The following is a 20191-nucleotide window of genomic DNA, read 5'->3' as shown; positions in this document are numbered from 1 at the left end:
GTAGCCATTGCCACGTGGTTTTCATTTATTTATTTATTTATTTATTTTTGAGACGGAGTCTCACTCTGTCACCCAGGCTGGAGTGCGGTGGCGCGATCTCGGCTCGCTGCAAGCTCCGCCTCCCAGGGTTCACGCCATTCTCCTGCCTCAGCCCCCCGAGTAGCTGGGACTACAGGTGCCCGGCCTGCCACATTGTTTTCAGCTGGATCTGTGGAGTTTGCACCATTTGGCCAACTCAAACTTGGTGTCACAGTGGCAATCTTATTTGAGGATTCTTCCTACTTTAGACAAAATAATGTAAAATGAAAAATAAATGTAACAGTTTATTTGAGCATTAAAGGAGGCATGAATCAGGCAGAACTCAAAGCTGGAAGAGGCTCTGAGAGCTGTGCCTTAGCAGCGTGAGCTACTTTTACAGTAGGCTTTTACAGGCTGAATGTGGAAGTGAAGTACAGAAATAACTCAAGGCCAGGCCGGGCGCAGTGGCTCACGCCTGTCATCCCAACACTGGGAGGTCGAGGCAGGCAGATCACATGAGGTCAGGAGTTCGAGACCAGCCTGGCTAACATGGTAAAACCCCATCTCTATTAAAAATACAAAAATTAGCCGGGTATGGTGGTGCACACCTGTAATTCCAGCTACTTGGGAGGCTGAGGTGGGAGAATCGCTTGAACCCAGGAGGCAGAGGTTGCAGTGAGCCGAGATCATACCACTGCACTCCAGCCTGGGCAACAGAGCATGACTCCGTCTCACAAAAATAAAACAAAGAAAGAAAGAAAAGAAATAACTCAAGGCCTTTGCCTTATTTGGGTGTGGTCTGATCAGTGGCTGCCCGTGATTGGTTGAAACCTGGCTATCTGTTACCAGATAAACCACTGAGTAAAGTTGCCGGGTTGGTTAGTGTGAACTCCCAGTACAGAGATGGCCTCAGGCTATGACTGCTCCTTATTTTGCTTTAAACAACTTTAGGCCCGGTGCGGTGGCTCTCGCCTGTAATCCCAGCACTTTGGGAGGCTGAGGCAGGTGGATCACGGGGTTAGGAGATTGAGACCATCCTGGCTAACACGGTGAAACCCCGTCTCTACTAAAAATACAAAAAATTAGCCAGGCGTAGTTGCGGGTGCCTGTGGTCCCAGCTACTCGGGAGGCTGAGGCGGGAGAATGGTGTGAACCCAGGAGGCAGAGCTTGCAGTGAGTGAGCCGAGATCGCGAGATCGCACCACCGCACTCCAGCCTGGGTGACAGAGCGAGACTCTGTCTCAAAAAGAAAAAAAAAAAAAAAAAAAAAAAAAAAAAAAAGAAAACAACTTTAATCCAGCCGGGCACAGTGGCTCATGCCTGTAATCCCAGCCCTTTGGGAGGCCGAGGCAGGCGGATCACCTGAGGTCGGGAGTTCCAGACCAGCCTGGCCACCATGGTGAAACTCTGTCTCTACCAAAAATACAGAAATTAGCCGGGCGTGGTGGCAGGTGCCTGTAGTCCCAGCTACTCGGGAGGCTGAGGCAGAAGAATCACTTGAACCCGGGAGGCGGGGGTTGCAGTGAGCTGAGATCGTGCCATTGCAGTCCAGCCCAGGTGATAAGAGCAAAACTCCATCTCAAAATAAATAAATACATAAATACATAAATAAAAATAAATAAAATTGAGTGGCACCTCTTCCTCCTGCTCCAGCCACATAGGATATGCCTGTTTCCCCTTCATCTTGTGCCACAATGATGTTTCCTGAGGCCTCCCCGAAAGGAGAAGCCGCTATGCTTCCTGTGCAGCCTGTGGAACTGTAGGCCAATTCAACCTCTTTTCTTTCTAAATTACCCACTCTCAGGTATTTCTTTGTACCCATATGAGAATGGACTAATACAGATGGTTTTGGGAGGTGGAGCCTTTGGGAGGTGACTAGATCATAAGGGTGGAGATCTCATGAATGAGATCAGTGCCCTTATAAAGGAGACCCCTGGCCAGGTGCAGGCCCTCAAGCCTGTAATCCCAGCACTTTGGGAGGCCGAGGCAGGTGAATCACCTGAGGTCAGGAGTTCAAGATCGTCCTGGCCAACATGGTGAAACCCCGTCTCTACTAAAAATACAAAGAGCAGCCGGGGGTGGTGGCGGGCACCTGTAATCCCAGGTACTTGGGATGCTGAGGCAGGAGAATCACTCGAACCCGTGAGGCGGAGGTTGCAGTGAGCCGAGATCACACCATTACACTCCAGCCTGGGCAACAAGAGCGAAACTCCATCTCAAAAAAAAAAAAAAAAAAAAAAAGAGAGACCCCCCCAAGAGACCCCCGACTGCATTCACCATGTGACGTCTATGAGGAGGTGGGCGCTCAGCAGACACAGAATCTGCCTGCACCTCGATATTGGACTTTCTAGCCTCCATCACTGTGAGAAATGCATTTCCATTGTCTGCAAGCCACCTGGCTGGTGGCGTTTTTTCAAAGCTGAGTAGGACAGTCACCTTCCCTTCACCAGGACCGTAAACCCCGTGTCTCAGCTGTGGTTTCCTGCGAATTTGTCAGCAAAACCTCCTGAAATGGGCCAGAGCCCCCCTTGGAGCAGCAGGACATGCCACGGAGACCTTTCACCATGCCCTCAGGACAGATCTAGAGTTGGCTGGAGAGGTCCAGGAACGGCTGGGCCACGCCTCCCTGACAACACTGGGGGCTCCACCCCCATGTGTCAAGGGAACCAAAGCTCCAAGGACTTCCTGGTTTCTGCCCTCGGCGGGAGTGGAGCCGTGGTCGGGAGACCCACGCCTCTGTGTCAGAGAGGCGAGACCTTCTGCGCACGCATCTTCTCTTTCTTTCTTTTTTTTTTTTTTTTTTTTGAGACGGAGTCTCACTCTGTCGCCCAGACTGGAGTGCAGTGGCCGGATCTCAGCTCACTGCAAGCTCCGCCTCCCGGGTTCGGGCCATTCTCCTGTCTCAGCCTCCTGAGTAGCTGGGACTACAGGCGCCCGCCACCTCGCCCGGCGAGTTTTTTGTATTTTTTAGTAGAGATGGGGTTTCACCGTGTTAGCCAGGATGGTCTCGATCTCCTGACCTAGTGATCCGCCCGTCTCGGCCTCCCAAAGTGCTGGGATTACAGGCTTGAGCCACCGCGCCCGGCCCTCTTTTTTTTTTTTTGAGACGGAGTCTCACTCTGTCGCCCAGACTGGAGTGCAGTGGCCGGATCTCAGCTCACTGCAAGCTCCGCCTCCGGGGTTCACGCCATTCTCCTGCCTCAGCCTCCCGAGTAGCTGGGACTACAGGTGCCCGCCACCTCGCCCGGCTAATTTTTTTTGTATTTTTTAGTAGCGACGGGGTTTCACCGTGTTAGCCAGCATGGTCTCGATCTCCTGACCTCGTGATCCGCCCATCTTGGCCTCCCAAAGTGCTGGGATTACAGGCTTGAGCCACTGCGCCCGGTCCTTTTTTTTTTTTTTGAGACAGAGTCTTGCTCTTGTCACCCAGGCTGGAGTGCAGTGGTGTGATCTCGGCTCACCGCAACCTCTGCCTCCCTGGTTCAAGCAATTCTCCTGCCTCAGGCTCCCGATTAGCTGGGATTACAGGCATGCGCCACCAGGCCTGGCTAATTTTTTGTATTTTTAGCAGAGACGGGGTTTCACCATGTTGGCGAGGCTGGTCTCGAACTCCTGAACTCAGGTGATCCACCCGCCTTGGCCTCCCAAAGTGTTGGGATTACAGGCGTGAGCCTCCTCGCCCGGCCCTCTAAACCATTTTTAAGCACACAGTCGGTGACATTAGGTACGTTCACATTGTTGTGCAGGCCTCACCGCCACCCGGCTCCAGAACTTTTCCATCTTGTAAAACTGGTGTTGGCCGGGTGCGGTGGCTCACGCCTGTAATCCCAGCACTTTGGGAGGCCGAAGCAGGTGGATCACCTGAGGTCAAGGGTTCGAGACCAGCCTGGCCAACATGGTGAAACCCCGTCTCTACTAAAAATACAAATATTAGCTGGATGTGGTGGCGGGCACCTATAATCCCAGCTACTGGGGAGGCTGAGGCAGGAGAATTGCTTGAACCGGGGAGACAGAGGTTGCAGTGAGCCCAGATCATGCCACAGCACTCCAGCCTGGGCAACAGAGTAAGACTCTGTCTCAAAAAAAATGGCAAAATTGATCTCACTCGAGGTTTTGAACCTAATTACAGCTTTAAGACCCCATTTCCACAGAAAGTTGCATTTACACGTTCCAGGGGGACTTGTCTTTTGGGGGGCACCATTTAGCCCACTACAGTGTCAAAATCGAGGTGCAGGGCAGCACGTGTAGTGTGGTACCATTTTCAATGTTGTCATTTAGCTCTGTGTGTGTGTGTACACGTGGGTGCGTGCCTGTGTGCGTGTGGACGTGTGTGTGTCGGCCTCCTGTGTTCCTTCCATGCATAGGTGATTGAACCTCTCTTGCTATTTTTTTTTTTTGTCGAGACAGAGTTTCGCTTTTGTCACCCAGGCTGGAGCGCAGTGGCGCGATCTCGGCTCACTGCAACCTCCACCTCCCAGGTTCAAGCAATTCTTCTGCCTCAGCCTCCTGAGTAGCTGGGATTACAGGCATGTGCCACCACGCCTGGCTAATTTTTTTGTCTTTTTAGTAGAGACGGGGTTTCACCATGTTGGCGTGGCTGGTCTCGAACCCCTGACGTCAGGTGGTCCACCCGCCTTGGTCTCCGAAAGTGCTGGGATTACAGATGTGAGTCACCGCACCAAGCCCTCTCTTGCTATTTGTAAAGGTACAAGTCGGGGGACTGAATCGTGTGCCCCCTAAATTCCTTCCTGGAAGCCCTAACTTGCCAGGAGAGGGTGTTGACGATGTGGCTTCTGGGAGGTGCCTGGGGTGGATGAGGTCATGCGAGTAGGCCTTAGTAGAAAGGGCACGGGTGCCCTCCCCTTGCTCCTTATCCCACCCTCGCGTCAGGACGCAGCGAGAAGGCACCAGAGAAGGGAGGCAGGGCTAAGCACAGGGAAAAGGGCTGGGTCCTTAGAGAGGCCGGGGTTGGGAACCTCAGGCGGGTTCCCAGGGTCTGCCAGGAAGAGGACCCTCACCAGAGCCCGACCAGGCGGCGCCCCCACCCCTAGTCTCCAGACCAATGGGGAGGAAACATCTGATTTGTGAGGATGCCCTGGCCGGCGGAGACAAACCTCAATCTTGCGGGTACTGGGGCCATGGTGCCGGTGCCTCCGGATCCTTCACAGCTGCTCAAGATGAGGGTGACGCAGAGAGACGCCGCCATAAACTCGAAGGTAGTGGATGGTGAAGCCGTCTCCGTGCTGTCATCCTGTGAGCGATGCTCAGTGTCTGGGGAACACAGGAGGCCATCCCACTGAGCGGGGCTGTGACTCGTGTTCATAACTGTCGTCACCCTAGTACCTGCCGCTCCTAGTACCACCCCAGGTGGGCTGAAGCACACAGGAAGGTGGGAGTGGAGAGAGAAGGGAGGCAGGGCTGAGCTCAGAGCTGCGTCCTTCGAGAGGCTGGGGCTGGGAACCTCAGGCAGGTGCCTCTAAAACAGCCCCTGTTGCTGTTGTTTTATTTCCTTATCACCGATGTCTTGAACGTTCATTGTAAAATATGCAGGTTCATCTGAGGCAGGACAGGCAGTCGAGAAAGTGACCATGTCGGCCGGGCGCGGTGGCTCACGCCTGTAATCCCAGCACTTTGGGAGGCCGAGGCGGGCGGATCACAAGGTCAGAAGATCGAGACCACGGTGAAACCCCGTCTCTACTACAAATTACAAAAAATTAGCCGGGCGCGGTTGTGGGCGCCTGTAGTCCCAGCTACTCGGGAGGCTGAGGCAGGAGAATGGCGTGAACCCGGGAGGCGAGCTTGCAGTGAGCCGAGATCGCGCCACTGCACTCCAGCCTGGGCTGGGTGACAGAGCGAGACTCCGTCTCAAAAAAAAAAAAAAAAAAAAAAAAAAAAAAAAAGAAAAGTGACCATGTCTTCGGAACATGTCAACTGTGGTGACCCCACAGTCAACACAGTAAGCCCTAGTGTTGGCACTGTAGTCCCGCTCACTCAAGCGCAGCTGTCTCCAGTAGGGGCCTTCCCTGTAGATACCATGGCTTTTTTTTTTTTTTTTTTTTTTTTTTTGAGGTGGAGTCTCGCTCTGTCTCCCAGGCTGGAGTGCGGCAGGGCAACCTTGGCCCACTGCAACCTCCACCTCCCAGGTTCAAGCAATTCTCGTGCCTCAGCCTCCCGAGTAGCTGGGATTACAGGCACCTGCCAGCACACCCAGCTGATTTTATTTTTATTTTTTTTTGGAGACACAGTCTCACTGTATCCTCCAGGCTGGAGTGCAGTGGTGCGATCTCGGCTCACTGCAACCTCTGCCTCCCGGGTTCAAGCAATTCTCGTGCCTCAGCCTCCCGAGTAGCTGGGATTACAGGCACCCGCCACCACGCCCAGCTAATTTTTTTCTTTTTAATAGAGACAGGGTTTCTTTCACCTTCTTGGCCAGGCTGGTCTTGAACTCCTGACCTCAGGGGATCTGCCTGCCTCGGCCTCCCAAAGTGCTGGGAGTACAGGCATGAGCCACTGCACCCGGCCTTTTTTTTGAGACAGGGCCTCATTCTGTCGCCCAGGCTGTGTGCAGTGGCATGATCACACGAGGGCTCACTGCAGCCCCGACATCCCAGGCTCGAGTGGCCCTCTTACTTCAGCCCTCCTGAGTAGCTAGGACTATAGGCATGTACCACCATGCCCAGCTAAGTTTCTATTTTTAGTAGAGATGGGATCTCACTATGTTGTCCAGGCTGCTCTCAAACTCCTGGCCTCAAGTGATCCTCCCCCATCTCGCCTCCCAAAGTGCTGGGATTCCAGGTGTGAGGCCCTGTGCCCGGGCAGAGGAATGACGTTCTGGCCCAGGCTATGTGGGTGAGTGGTGAAGCTGTCATGCTGAGTGAAAGAATCCAGGTACAAGGGTCCACATGGTCCCGATTCCATTTCTACGAAATGCCCAGAACGGGCAAATCCACAGACACAGGAAGACGAGTGGTTGTCATGGGCTGGGGGAGGAGGAATGGGGACCCAGTGCCGATGCAGAGGGCATTTGCCTTTGCGGGGAGGAAAATGTTCTGGAGGTGATGGTTGCAAAACATTGGAGCCGTTGCAAAAAACTGAAAGGACTAAACCATACACGTTTTTTTCTTTTTTTTTTTGAGACAGAGTCTCACTCTGTCGCCCAGGCTGGAGTGCAATGGCACCATCTCAGCTCACTGCAACCTCTGCCTCCCGGGTTCAAGTGATTCTCCTGCCTCAGCCTCCCAAGTAGCTGGGATTACAGGCATGCAACACCACACCCAGCTAATTTTTGTATTTTTAATAGAGACAGGGTTTTACCATGTTGGCCAGGCTGGTCTCGAATTCCTGACCTCGGGTGATCTGCCCGCCTCAGTCTCTCGGGATTACAGGTGTCGGGATTACAGGCATGAGTCACCATGCCCGGCCAAATTGTACACTTTAGAATAATTTTATGTTATATGAATTTCACTTCAATAAAAAAAATACAGGTAAGGGCTGGGTGCAGTGGCTTACGCTTGTAATCACAGCCCTTTGGGAGGCTGAGGCAGACGGATCACTTGAGGTCAGGAGTTCGAGAACAGCCTGGCAAACATGGTGAAACCCCGTCTTCACTAAAAATATAAACATTAGCTGGGCATGGTGGTGGCCATCTGTAATTCCAGCTACTCGGGAAGCTGACGCAGGAGAATCACTTGAACCCCCAGGTGGAGGCTGCAGTGAGCCGAGATCACGCCACTGCACTCCAGCCAGGGCAACACAGCGAGACTCTGTATCAAAAAAAAAATACAGGTAAGCAAAAATAAGTAAAGTTGGCCAGGCGTGGTGGCTCAAGCCTGTAATCCCAGTACTTTGGGAGGCCAAGACGGGCAGATCACGAGGTCAGGAGATCAAGACCATCCTGGCTAACACGGTGAAACCCCATCTCTACTAAAAAGAATACAAAAAACTAGCCGGGCGAGGTGGCGGGCGCCTGTAATCCCAGCTACTCGGGAGGCTGAGGCAGGAGAATGGCGTGAACCCGGGAGGCGGAGCTTGCAGTGAGCCGAGATCCGGCCACTGCACTCCAGCCTGGGCGACAGAGCCAGACTCCGTCTCAAAAGAAAAAAAAAAATAAGTAAAGTCATCTCTAACCTGGCCATCCAACAGATGGAATCGCTGTGGAACCCAAATGTATAGCCTTCCAGATTGAGACCTTTGTTGTTGTTGTTGTTGAGACGGAGTTTCACTCTTGTTTCCCAGGCTGGAGTGGAGTGCAGTGGCGCCATCTTGGCTCACCGCAATTTCTGCCTCCCGGTTTCAAGTGATTCTCCTCCCGAGTAGCTGAGATTACAGGCGTCCGCCACCATGCACGTCTAATTTTTTGTATTTTTAGTAGAGATGCGGTTTCTCCATGTTGGTCAGGCTGGTCTGGAACTCCTGACCTCAGGTGATCTGCTGGCTTCGGCCTCCCAAAGCGCTGGGATTACAGGCATGACAGATTGGGAACTTTTGACTGTATGTACACACACACAGTCACACACCCGCATAAACATACACAGGCACAAACATATGCATTTTGCATGAAGGGGTTACTTTACCTTGTTGCTTTTTTCAAAAGAACTGAGGGTCTGGGCCATATTATTGGGAATCACGCATTCTAAGCAAAGTTTTAAACATGATGTTTTCCTGCTGATGATATGTAAAAGAAATTGTCTAACCACTAGCCTAAGAGCAAAGCTTCCCTTGGGCATCAGAAAGACTGTTTTACCCCAACATCGTGGACTTCGTGAGGGTGACCAGGCAGCGCCGTGAGATCCCCATGGGTCTTCAGGCTGATCTCCAGGATCCTGGGGAATGCACACCTCCTTTAAAGGGTTATGAATTCAAGCTCAGGACATTCTGGACCTCAGCTCCATTGTAAAAGTTGCTGCCAGGTGTGGTGGCTCACGCCTGTAATCCCAGTACTTTGGGAGGCTGAGGTGGGTGGATCGCCTGAAGTTAGGAGTTCGAGACCAGCCTGGCCAACGTGGTGAAACCCCGTCTCTACGAAAAATACAAAACTTAGCCGGGCATGGTGGCATGTGCCTGTAGTCCCAACTACTGGGGAGCTGAGGCAGGAGAATTGCTTGAACCCAGGAGGCGGAGCTTGCTGTGAGCCAAGATCACACCACTGCCCTCCAGCCTGGGTGATAGAGCAAGGCTCCATCTCAAAAAAAAAAAAAAAAAAAAAGTTGCATAATGTTCTGTTTCCTGGATTGACCATAATTTATGCAACCAAGTGTCTCTTGGCGGGTACTTAGGATGTCTAAACTGTCTCTTTTTCTGAAACACGCTGTTTGAACAACCTGGCTATTTCTGTGTCCTGTTCCTTAATTATTAACTGGGGACAGATACCTGCAGGTGACATATCTGGGTCAGAGACTTTGAACGGTGGCTTTCTATCATAATCTGCTCCAGAGAGCAGGGTACCCCTGGGGGTAGCTGAGGCAGAGACTCAGCCCACCCCTGTCCCGTGGGACTCCCTGGTGGCAGTGCTGTCTGGACTCTGGGGCGGCGGCCCTTCCGGGGGCTGCTTCCCTCCCTCCCCAGGCACAACCTTGGGGGAACGGACTGCCCTTCCCTGGGCCCTCAGCCTCACTGGCCCCCCCACTCTCCCCTTGTCCTGTCTTCTTTTGGTCTCAGAATTCATCTGGTCCTGCCTTGCCTTGGAGCCAATGCTATTCCCTATGCCAGGAATTCCAACAACCTGCCTGATGGCCCCGTGAGTAATCCAGCCCGGGGCACCAGCTCATATGACCCCACTTTCTTTTTTTTTTTTTTTTTTTGAGACGGAGTCTGGCTCTGTCGCCCGGGCTAGAGTGCAGTGGCCGGATCTCAGCTCACTGCAAGCTCCGCCCCCCGGGTTTACGCCAGGACTACAGGCGCCCGCCGCCTCGCCCGGCTAGTTTTTTGTATTTTTTAGTAGAGACGGGGTTTCACCGTGTTCGCCAGGATGGTCTCGATCTCCTGACCTCGTGATCCGCCCGTCTCGGCCTCCCAAAGTGCTGGGATTACAGGCTTGAGCCACCGCGCCCGGCCATGACCCCACTTTCACGGAGGCCCTCCTGATCCAACAGGTCAGGCAGACGCCCCTTACTGCCGGGCTCCCCACCAGCCCCCAAGCCCCCTCTGGTTGGACCCACCTTGCCTGTCTCTGTCCCAGTGCTGACCACCGCTGATTCCACACTCAGCACCGGGGTGGAGGCATGTACACGCACGCTTGCACACGCAGGCACACGCAGGCACACACAGGGGCTAGCTCCCTCACGCCCACTCATGCACACACACTCCTTCCGGAGAGCTCACTGACACACGTGCACTCTCACACACACACTCACACACACACACACATGCACTCACACACGCACGCGCGCACACACACACACATGCACTCACTCACACACATGCGCGCACACACACACACACACACACCCCCCCCCCTGGGGCTTGCTCAGCTCTGCTACGAAGGGCCCCTTGGGCTCAGGCCACTGACCCTGCGGCTCCTGACACTCCCAGTCCAGGGTCCCGTCAGCCTCCCCCTGAGGCTGGCTGGACTTTGGCCTGATCAGGGTCACTCAGTGGAGCTGTGACCTTCTCCTCCTCCCTCTAGAAGCTCCTGCAAGACCAGCAAGGCTGTTGAGATAGGGATGGAGGAGGGAGGAGAAGGGAGAGGGAAGAGGGGAAAAGAGAGGGAGGAGGAAGGAGAAGGGAGAGGGAAGAGGGGAAAAGAGAGGGAGGAGGAAGGAGAAGGGAGAGGGAAGAGGGGAAAAGAGAGGGAGGAGGAAGGAGAAGGGAGAGGGAAGAGGGGAAAAGAGAGGGAGGAGGGAGAGGGAGGATAGGAGGGGAAAGGAGTAGGGGAAGGGGGAAGGAGGAGGAGGGGGAAGAAGGAGGAGGAGGAGGAGGAAGGAGGGGGGAAGAAGGAGGAGGGGGAGGAATCTTGCAATCTGAATAAAAACATCTTCGGGCCTCATTTGCACCCCAGGCCTCCCAGGCTCCGCCAGGCTGGGTGGGTGGAGGTGCAGGCGTGGTGGAGAGCTGAGTCCTGGATTGGCCTAGCAGATCCCAGTCCTGGCTGCACCGCCTCAACCATGTGACTTTGAGGGGCAGCTCCTCCTCTTGACACCCCGGCTGTTCACCTGCACAGCCTGGAGCCCACCCTGCTCTCGGGGCTGTGGTGAAAATCTACTAAGGGCCTGTATTGCAGGATGTGGTGTCGCCCAGGGAAGTTCGGCACCGGGTCGAATCTCCAGGCCTCCTGTTGTGATTTAATCACAGCCTGCCTGTTGAGACCTAGTGTGTCCTACAGGGTGTGCGGCGGCCAGGCCCCAGGGGGCCCCAGGGACCCTCACGTCCCAGCATCTGTCACCTCCTGCCCTCCCACGGTCTTCTGGGCTTGGTCTGTGCACCCCACAGCCCTTGGTTGGAGTGTTGGTGTGTGGCTTCTCGGGCACCCAGGGCCCCTCAGTGGGGCTGGTTAGACCTAGTACTATGGCATAGACAGTAGCTGGTGCCAGGTGGCCCTGGCCGGAGATGTTCAGGGCACATGGACGTGCAAAGACAGCAGGTGGCCGAATACCTGTCACCATCCCATATCACATAAGGGGAGCAGTGCACACCAGCACTGGCCGTGCGAGCCCGCGGTGTGTAAATTCCTCCTGGGAACTTGTTCCCCAGCCCTGCCGAGAGCTGTGAGTGCAGCTGACATGGGGGTCCCCGAGAAGAGTCCTGGCCCTGCTATGCTCGACTCTGCGGGGGCGCTCAGCCCTCCTCGACAGAAGGTGCACCTGGGAGATGGAGCTGGAGGTACAGAGGGAAGCAGGGGTTTCACCTAAAGCTCAGACAGATCAGGACTCGGGAGCCTGCCTGGGGGGACGTTTTGGGCTCCCCCACAAGACTGAGCTCCCTGAAGGCAGGCTTTCCTCAGGGGGTGCAGCCTGCCATGACCCTGGGCCTGTGGGGACGGGCTCCTGACCGGCTGTGGTCTCACCAGGCAGACGCTGGGCTCCTGCCAGGCCTCTTGACCGTCTGTCTTGCCAGCCAGGATACATTCTCCTGGCCTGCCTGGCTTCTGCCTGCTTATTAAGAAGGTGGCATGAGAACAGAGCCACCCGCCATTGCCCCAGGGCTGCAGCCAGGTGCTCTCAGCAGGGTTCTCTGGGAGGCTGGGGAGGAGGAAGGCCCAGGGCCCGGGCCCTGTGCCCAGCCAGGCCCCACAGTGCTGGGCAGTGCAGTGCCCAGAAAAAAAAAGAAAGTGTTTTTTTGAGACAGAGTCTCACTCTGTCGCCCAGGCTGGAGTGCAATGGCGCCATCTTGGCTCACTGCAAGCTCCGCCTCCCGGGCTCAGGAGATTCTCCTGCCTCAGCCTCCCAAGTAGCTGGGATTACAGGCACCCACCACCACACCTGGCTAAATTTTGTATTTTCAGTAGAGATGGGGTTTCACCATGTTGGCCAGGCTGATCTCGAACTCCTGACCTCATGAACTGCCCTCCTCGGCCTCCCAAAGTGCTGGGATGACAGGCGTGACCCACCGCACCCGGCCGGAAATGAAATTTTAGGGTGGAAGATTGTATCTGTCTTTATACCAACACACTCATAAAATATAATTTTCAATGTATTTTTATCAAGGAAGGAGCCTGTGAAGGCAAAGGGCCTGGGCCCCCAGGTTCCATCGTGCCCTGTGTGGAGGGTCCTGGCCATAGGGCAGTGGCCAACGGGGGGCTCTGGGAATGCGGATGAAAGACACATAAAAACTTGAAGGAATGGGGAAGGAGAAAGGGAGAGAAGGCAGGGCAGGAGGGAGAGAGGGAAAACTAATTCCTCAAGCCCAGAAACTAGGATGGGTGGACTTGCAGAGGGGGAGGAACTTTAGTGCACCCCAAATGCCCACAGGCGCCTGTGCAGTTCCAGTCATGCGGGCAGAGCCGCAGTCTCAGGGCAGCTCCATGCTGATTCCCACTAGCGGCCTGGGGGCACCCACTGCTTGGAGGACGCACCCTGTGGGTGGGGCTGGGAGGCTCCCGCCTGGCGCTGCTGAGCTTTGGGGGGGCCCTGGATTCCCGGGGTGGTAACTGCCCGGCCCAGCGCTCATCAGAGGACTCTGGGATTGTGCGGAAGGTTATTGTACAGCAAGTGGCAAGTGACCCTGGGGACACTTTAAGCATCAAGGATGGTAGATCTAAAGCCGTGACCTCCTGTGGGCTCCCCCGTCCTCCCTCCATCCCTCTGCCCTGTGGCCTCCTGCTGCCTCCACCCCACCCCACCCCTACCCCCAGGCCTGTCCACCAGAGGGCAGTGCCACCCAGCCCTTCGCAGAGGCCTGGGGGAGAATCCAGGGGTGGCGTTGGGGGACTTGGCCCTAGGCTGGGGAAGGGGTCGCCAGCTGAAATACAGGACACCCAGTTAGATCTGAGTTTCAGATAAACAACAAATAACACTTTTTAGTATAAGTAAGTCCCCATATTACACGGGACATGTTTATGCCAAAATATCCTTCCTTGCCTACCTGAAGTGCAGATCTAACCTGAGCCCTGGGTTTTGTTTTGTTTGCTAAATCTGGCAACCCTGCCAGGGTAGGTGACCTGCAGGCTTTTGGAAGGCAGCTTCCAGGAGCAGGAAGGGCTCAGCAGGGATGGCCACTATCTGCCACGCCTGCCCGAGGCTGTGACTCAGGCGGGGCTGTGACTCGGGCTGTGACTCAGGCTGGATGTGGCAGGGCGGGGAGGGTGGGAGCTGTAGGGCTGAGCTGCTGGACCTTAACCCTCACCTCTTACCCAGAGATGAGAGGACCTGACCCACTCACCTGCACTCAGGGCTCTTGTGCTGAGGCCTTGGGGTGGTGAGGGGTGTGGTACGGGTCAAAGGCCAGCGCCCTGTGTCCTCTGCTCTGGAAGGCACGGCTGCAGTTGTAGTTAGTGTTGCTGACACCCTCTAGACTTGTGCAGTGCACAACCTGCACAGCCGGGCTGGGCATCCGGGGCAGCTCTTCTGGCTCCCTCCTTACCCAGGTCCTGCCCTCCTCTCTCCCTGCCTGCCGTGTACCTGCCCTCACTGTCCTCACTGTGGCCTCTGGACTCCTGCTGGAGTTTCCTTGATTACATTAAGTCACAACTCCACCTGGAATTCCACCTCGGCTCAGACACCCCAACCTTCTGGGATGGAAAAGAAAATGGAGAGTGTGGGGCAGACACCGGCTGAGCCGAGGGCAGGTCAGCACAGCCTCACGTCCGGCAGAGGGTGTCCAGGTTCTTGGCGTCACGAACAAAGAATTGGACAAAATGCACGAAGCAACGGAAGACGGATGCAGTAAAGGCAGAGATGTGAACATGAACGCACACTCCACAGTCGGAGCGGGGCTGAGCACAGAGGCTCGGGAGCCCTGTTACAGAACTGCCTGGGGTCTAAAGACGCTCCAGAGGTTTCCATTGGTTACTTGGTCTATGTCCTATGTAAACGAAGAGGCTATTTCCTGTCGTAGCTGATGTGTTTCCATTTGATTTCGTTCTAGGAAGTGGTGTCAATCTGCCTTAGGTTCCCAGGCTCCAGACCCTCTTCTCCTGCCTCACTGGGGCCCAGTCACTGCCGTGTCTGGATATCGGAGGCTGCCCCCTGGCCCTGGCTGAAGCCCACCCGCCATCCCCGAAGGCCGCTCTTTCCCGGGACGTCCAGAGACTCTTGGCGAGTTGCCTCCCAGGTGGCCCCTGACGACTGAGGGCTCCGGACTCCGCACAGTCCACACTGCCGCTGGGATCGGAAGGGCAGATTTCTCCCTCCTTCAGTCACACATTCGCTCACCAATGGGGCACCTGCCATGGGGCACCTGCCGTGGGCCAGGAGCAGAGAAGAGGGTGCTGGAAGCGAACCCCTGGGTGGGCAGTCGGGTGGGGAGGGAAGCCCGCCTGCCTCTGCCCACAGGAGCACAGGCCTGGCATGGCCCCGGGACACAGGCCCCTGCCCCACACGGCAGCACAGATTCCCATGGCCCAGGCCTGGCATGGTTCAGAGGAGGACACAGACACTAGGTCCACTGGGGGCTGCCTGGACTCCCTGGAAACTGTGTGCACCACCCGGGTGACCGAGAGTGCGGCACTCAGCCTGAGAAGGATCCGGCGTTGGGAGCCCCTGTAGGTGCCAGAGCCAGCCCTCGGACACTTCACCGAAGGAGACTGCAGCCTCGTCTGGCACCTGATGGCCCTTTGTGGAGGTCTTGCTGTTTCTCTCATTTGGTGGAAGAGGGGACTGCGGCCCTCAGAGGAGAAGGGACCTGCCCAGGTCACGGCCTGTGGCACTCAGGCCTCGGCTTTGACTGTGATGCTGAGCCCCTAACCCCCAGCCTCAGCCTCATCTTGCCAAGAGGATGATCCTGTGGAAAGGTGAAATCGCTGCCGAAATTGGGGGGCGAGTCTGAGCCCCCAGCTGGGTTTGCTAAGGTTTGGACCGGTGCTGCCAAAGGGCCTTCCGACCGCGTCATGGGCAGGGCGCAGGGCCAGAGCCAAGGCCACCCTGCAAGAGCCAAGTCCTTGGACACCACCGCAGGCGGGAAATGGGTGCTCTGGAGGTATTCGGGGGAAGGGTGAAGGGAGGAGCTGACTGCAGCCCAGGCCTCCCTGCCCCAGCTTGCTGGGGTTGGGACCTGGGCCCCTCTGCCCCAGGGGGGATCAGCTGCTCCAAGCCCCGCCCACAGTCGGGAGGCCCTGGGAGGGGCTCAGGGAGCAGAGCCCGCTGTGGCGGGTGAGGCGGCCTTGGCAGTGGAGGGGGCTCCTGAACGGCCCATTCTCTGGGGCATTTGCTTCCGTCCTGTGTCCTAGGGGAGATTCGAGAGGAGGGGTCTTGGAGGCCCTGGGCCTGACTGGATGTCACTCTCAGCAGTGAGTAAAAAGCCATGGGTAAGGCCGAGGCTGATGGCTGGGCCTTCGTCCCTGCCTTGCTTGGGCTGGCCTGGGCCATCCTGAGCCTCGGTCCCACTGAATCATCACACACCCCCTGCACGAAAGGGAAACTGAGGCCTAGAGAGGCAGGGCCGATCCGAGGTCACCCTGGCTGGGTTGGGCTGCCTGACCCTGACCTTGGGCTCTTCAGCCCTGCACCACACCCCTCTCTCGGACTGGGACCCACGCACACCCCACCCTCTGGGCCTCCCTGGTCCTGTGTGAGCTCCAGCCATGGCAGTGTCAGAGGCCGGAGCTCTGCGTCTGCTCTGGTGCTTCCTTCTGTGTAGCCCAACTTGCCCCAGCTCCCTGTTCCTCAGATGCACCACTTAGACACGGGTGTCTCGGGTTCGAGAGGCTGTGCATAGGGCACAGCTGCTCTGGGCAGGGAAGGGCTACTGCAGTGTGGGCCCCTCCTTCCTGGGCCGTCTCCTCCCTTATGTCTCCTGATGCCTCCCGTCCCTGTCCTCTCCATCCACCTCTGTCCTCTGTCTCCCAGCCCAGACATCCTCCTGGCAGGAGAAGGACCCTGTGGTGTGCGCTCTGCCCCTCACCCCCACCCCAGCCTGGGATCTAAATGCTCTGGATGGGACATCCAAAGGCGTGACCTCCTGTTGGCTCCCACGTCTGGGGCCACATGTCCCCAGGTCCCACGTGCCCTGGCCAGCGCCCCTCGGGGCTCTCACCCGCCCTCCCTGACTCCCAGGGGAGAGTGTGGACCGCCCCGCCTGCTGCAGAGGCCCGGGCAGCCAGCCCAGAGGGCTCACCTCATCTATTTTTAAGCACAAGCCCATGAAAGATTCACAGGCTGCTTTATTTACAGGTGGTGGGAATGGCACTGTGCCCAGCACACCCACCAGGGGCCGGACAACCCGTTGGCCCGGGTACACTCTGCCCGAGAGCCCCAGGCATGCCCGGCTTGGACCTCAGTCGCTCTGTGCAGGCTGAGATCCCGGCACAGCCCGGCCTTTCCGTCCAGCCTCCAGGCCTGGCTCTGATGTCCTCCCCGGAAGGAGGGAGCCCCTCAGGAGACCATCCCGAGGCCCAGCTGTGCTGTGGCTGCCCCCTGGCCACACGTCCCAGTGTCTCCAGCTGCCAAGAACCTCTCCCCTTCCCTGGCTCTCGTCCCGGTGTCTCTCCGGGACAAGTCTTTGGGGAGAGGCCTCGTCAGGGCCACGAGCCCTGCCGGCGCAGAAGCTGCCTCCGGTCACACACTGGGCACAGTGAGCGTCGCGTCTCCACTTTACAGATGAGGAAACCGAGGCTCTGGTGCTTTGGCTAATTCAGGGTGTAAAGCCAGATGGACTGGTCTTCAAAGCCTGGCTGCCCTGCTCCGCCAGTCCTTCCTGGGCCACACAGCGCTGGCTTCATCTCTGCTTCCTGGAATTGGAGAGGCTTGGCTGGTCCTTCCGTCCTCACCCGCTCCTGGGCTGTGGGCTCCCCGGGAGCCAGCTCAGCTCTCACTGTCACCTGGTGTCATGCGCTGTCTGGCTGGGTCCCAGTAAATGCCCAGGAGGACTCTCAGCTGTCCTTGGGCGGGTACAGCCGCATGGCCACCACCGGCCCAGCACCCCCTGCCCCTGGTAGCTGAGGGCATCTCAAGGGTCAGACAGGCCGCTGGCCATCCCTACACAACAGAACCAGGCTCCCAGTCCCTCACGACACCCTTGGGATAAACCCAGCAGAGCCCATGCCAGCCCTCCCTAGGAGAGAAGCACTCATTTTAGAGAAAATCTCTTTTCTAGGCCGGGCAAGGTGGCTCACATCTGTAATCCCAGCACTTTGGGAGGCCGAAGCTCGTGGATTACTTGAGGTCAGGAGTTTGAGACCAGCCTGGCCAACATGATAAAACCCCATCTCTGTATCTCTTGTAATCCCAGCTACTCAAGTGGTTGAGGTAGGAGAATTGCTTGAACCCAGGGGGTGGAGCTTGCAGTGAACTGAGATCACGCCACTGCACTCCAGCCAGGGTGACGGAGCGAGACTCCGTCTCAAAAAAAAAAAAAAGAAAAGAAAAATCTCTTTTCTTGGCATCTCTGCCAGCCCATAAGATTCGTTGGAGCTTTACTTCTAGAAACAAAGAATGTGTTAGCTTCCCAGATGTGGCATTATATTAAAATACAAAATATTTCCTCATCACTCCCTGAGTCCCCAGCCCGCCTCCTCTCGGATCTTGTCAGAGGAAAAGTGGACATTTCTCTCAACCCTTCTGCAAGGTGCAGAGAAGAGGGAGGAGGTGAAATTGGGTCACATCCTCTTCAGGAGAGCAGTGGGCAAAACCGCACTTGTCTGGAGAGGCAACAGGGTCACCGTGTGCTGCCCTGGCGCTGCTCCCGCCAGCCCTGGCAGGAGCCTTCGCTCTGTTCCTCTTTCCACCAGTCGGTCCCGGCTGTCTGGTGTTCACCCTTGAGAGCCTCAGTTTTCCCTCTGTAAAATGGGGATGCATTTGCTGCTATGGAAAGTGTGTGCTGCGTACCTGCTATGTGCCAGGCATTGGCCTGAGTGCTGGTCATACACGGTGCACAAAACACACGAGGCCCCACGGGCTGCATGCCAGGCGGAGGAGAGGAGGGAGAGGCGTCCAACACACACACAGTCACCCGGGGGTGCGGGAAGATGGCGGCCACCCTGGAACGGTCAGTGGGCTGGGAGGTAAAGGACAAGAAGGGGGCTGGCACATAAAGCCCCTGGACAGGCCTGAGGGTTGTGAGGACTGGATTCCACAGCCAGGGTACAACCTGCTCGGGACCTGGGAGGCTCGGGACAGAGCCTCCAGCTGAAGGTGCTGTGAAGCTCCACCCCTCCAGGAAATCCACTTGGGACCTCAGCCCCCACCCCCACATCCCCCAGCTTCCAGCAGTGGCACTCCTGGCTGCAGGGTGCACCCACCACATCTGCCCTGGGAGGTGAAAGCCCCGCAGCCCTCGGCAGCCACCTCTCAACCTCCCAGGCACAGCAGCGGAGCTCTCAGACCTCCGGACTGCTGGACTGCAGTTCCCCATTCATTTGAAGAGCAGTTTCTGTATTTGTCATTGTCTCAGCACAGTTTTGGGGGGTGGTTACAATATTCAGGGAAATGTTTTTTTTTTTTTTTTTTTTTGAGACGGAGTCTAGCTCTGTTGCCCAGGCTGGAGTGCAGTGGCCGGATCTCAGCTCACTGCAAGCCCCGCCTCCCGGGTTCACGCCATTCTCCTGCCTCAGCCTCCCGAGTAGCTGGGAGTACAGGTGCCCGCCACCTCGCCTGGCTAATTTTTTTTTTGTATTTTAGTAGAGACGGGGTTTCACCGTGTTAGCCAGGATGGTCTCGATCTCCTGAACTCGTGATCCGCCCGTCTCGGCCTCCCAAAGTGCTGGGATTACAGGCTTGAGCCACCGCGCCCGGCCAATATTCAGGGAAATGTTTTAATAGCTCAACTCTGCAGGGAAATTTTTTTTTCTTTTTTTTTTTGAGACGGAGTCTCGCTGTGTCTCCCAGGCTGGAGTGCAGTGGCGTGATCTCGGCTCACTGCAAGCTCCGCCTCCCGGGTTCACGCCATTCTCCCGCCTCAGCCTCCCCAGTAGCTGAGACTACAGGCACCGCCACCACGCCCGGCTAGTTTTTTGTATTTTTAGTAGAGACGGGGTTTTACCGTGTTAGCCAGGATAGTCTCGATCTCCTGACCTCGTGATCCACCCGCCTCGGCCTCCCAAAGTGCTGGGATTACAGGCTTGAGCCACCGCGCCCGGCCAAGGGAAATGTTTTAATAGCTCAACTCTGCATCTGAAAAAAGAGGGGCTGTAGTCCCCTACTGACCCCTTAGAGCACAGGGCGGCCAGCACTCCAGCAACTGCAGCAAACCCGAGTCCGTATGAGGAGGGACCCCAGGAAACTGCTTTTCTTTTATTTATTTATTTATTTATTTATTTATTTATTTATTTATTTATTTATTTTTGAGGCAGAGTCTCACTCTGTCGCCCAGGCTGGAGTGCAGTGGCCGGATCTCAGCCTCCCGGTTTACGCCATTTTCCTGCCTCAGCCTCCCGAATAGCTGGGACTACGGGCGCCCGCCACCTCGCCCGGCTAGTTTTTTGTATTTTTTTTAGTAGAGACGGGGTTTCACCGTGTTGGCCAGGATGGTCTCGATGTCCTGACCTCGTGATCTGCCCTTCTCAGCCTCCCAAAGTGCTGGGATTACAGGCTTGAGCCACCGCGCCCGGCCTTTTAAATTTATTTTAATTAATTTATTTTTTGAG

At 56.2% G+C, this 20191-nt stretch overlaps 1 protein-coding gene across 4 annotated transcripts in view; it reads right to left on the bottom strand.

The window, feature by feature from the left end:
• The window catches only part of TMEM141 (transmembrane protein 141), a 191348-nt gene that overhangs the window by 106968 nt on the left and 64189 nt on the right, over positions 1-20191 (bottom strand). Inside the window, exon 1 of one of the 4 annotated variants that reach the window (XM_050760427.1) lies at positions 10465-10469. The exons of the other annotated variants lie outside the window; for them this stretch is intronic. The gene's annotated coding sequence lies outside the window, so the exon portion shown is untranslated. Of the gene's footprint in view, positions 1-10464; positions 10470-20191 lie in introns of those variants that run through there. 4 annotated transcript variants of the gene reach the window in all.

This window comes from Macaca thibetana, chromosome 15 (genome assembly GCF_024542745.1).
Source record: "Macaca thibetana thibetana isolate TM-01 chromosome 15, ASM2454274v1, whole genome shotgun sequence".
In the NCBI taxonomy this organism is placed as follows: domain Eukaryota; kingdom Metazoa; phylum Chordata; class Mammalia; order Primates; family Cercopithecidae; genus Macaca; species Macaca thibetana.
This window is presented reverse-complemented; position numbering and strand designations above follow the sequence as displayed.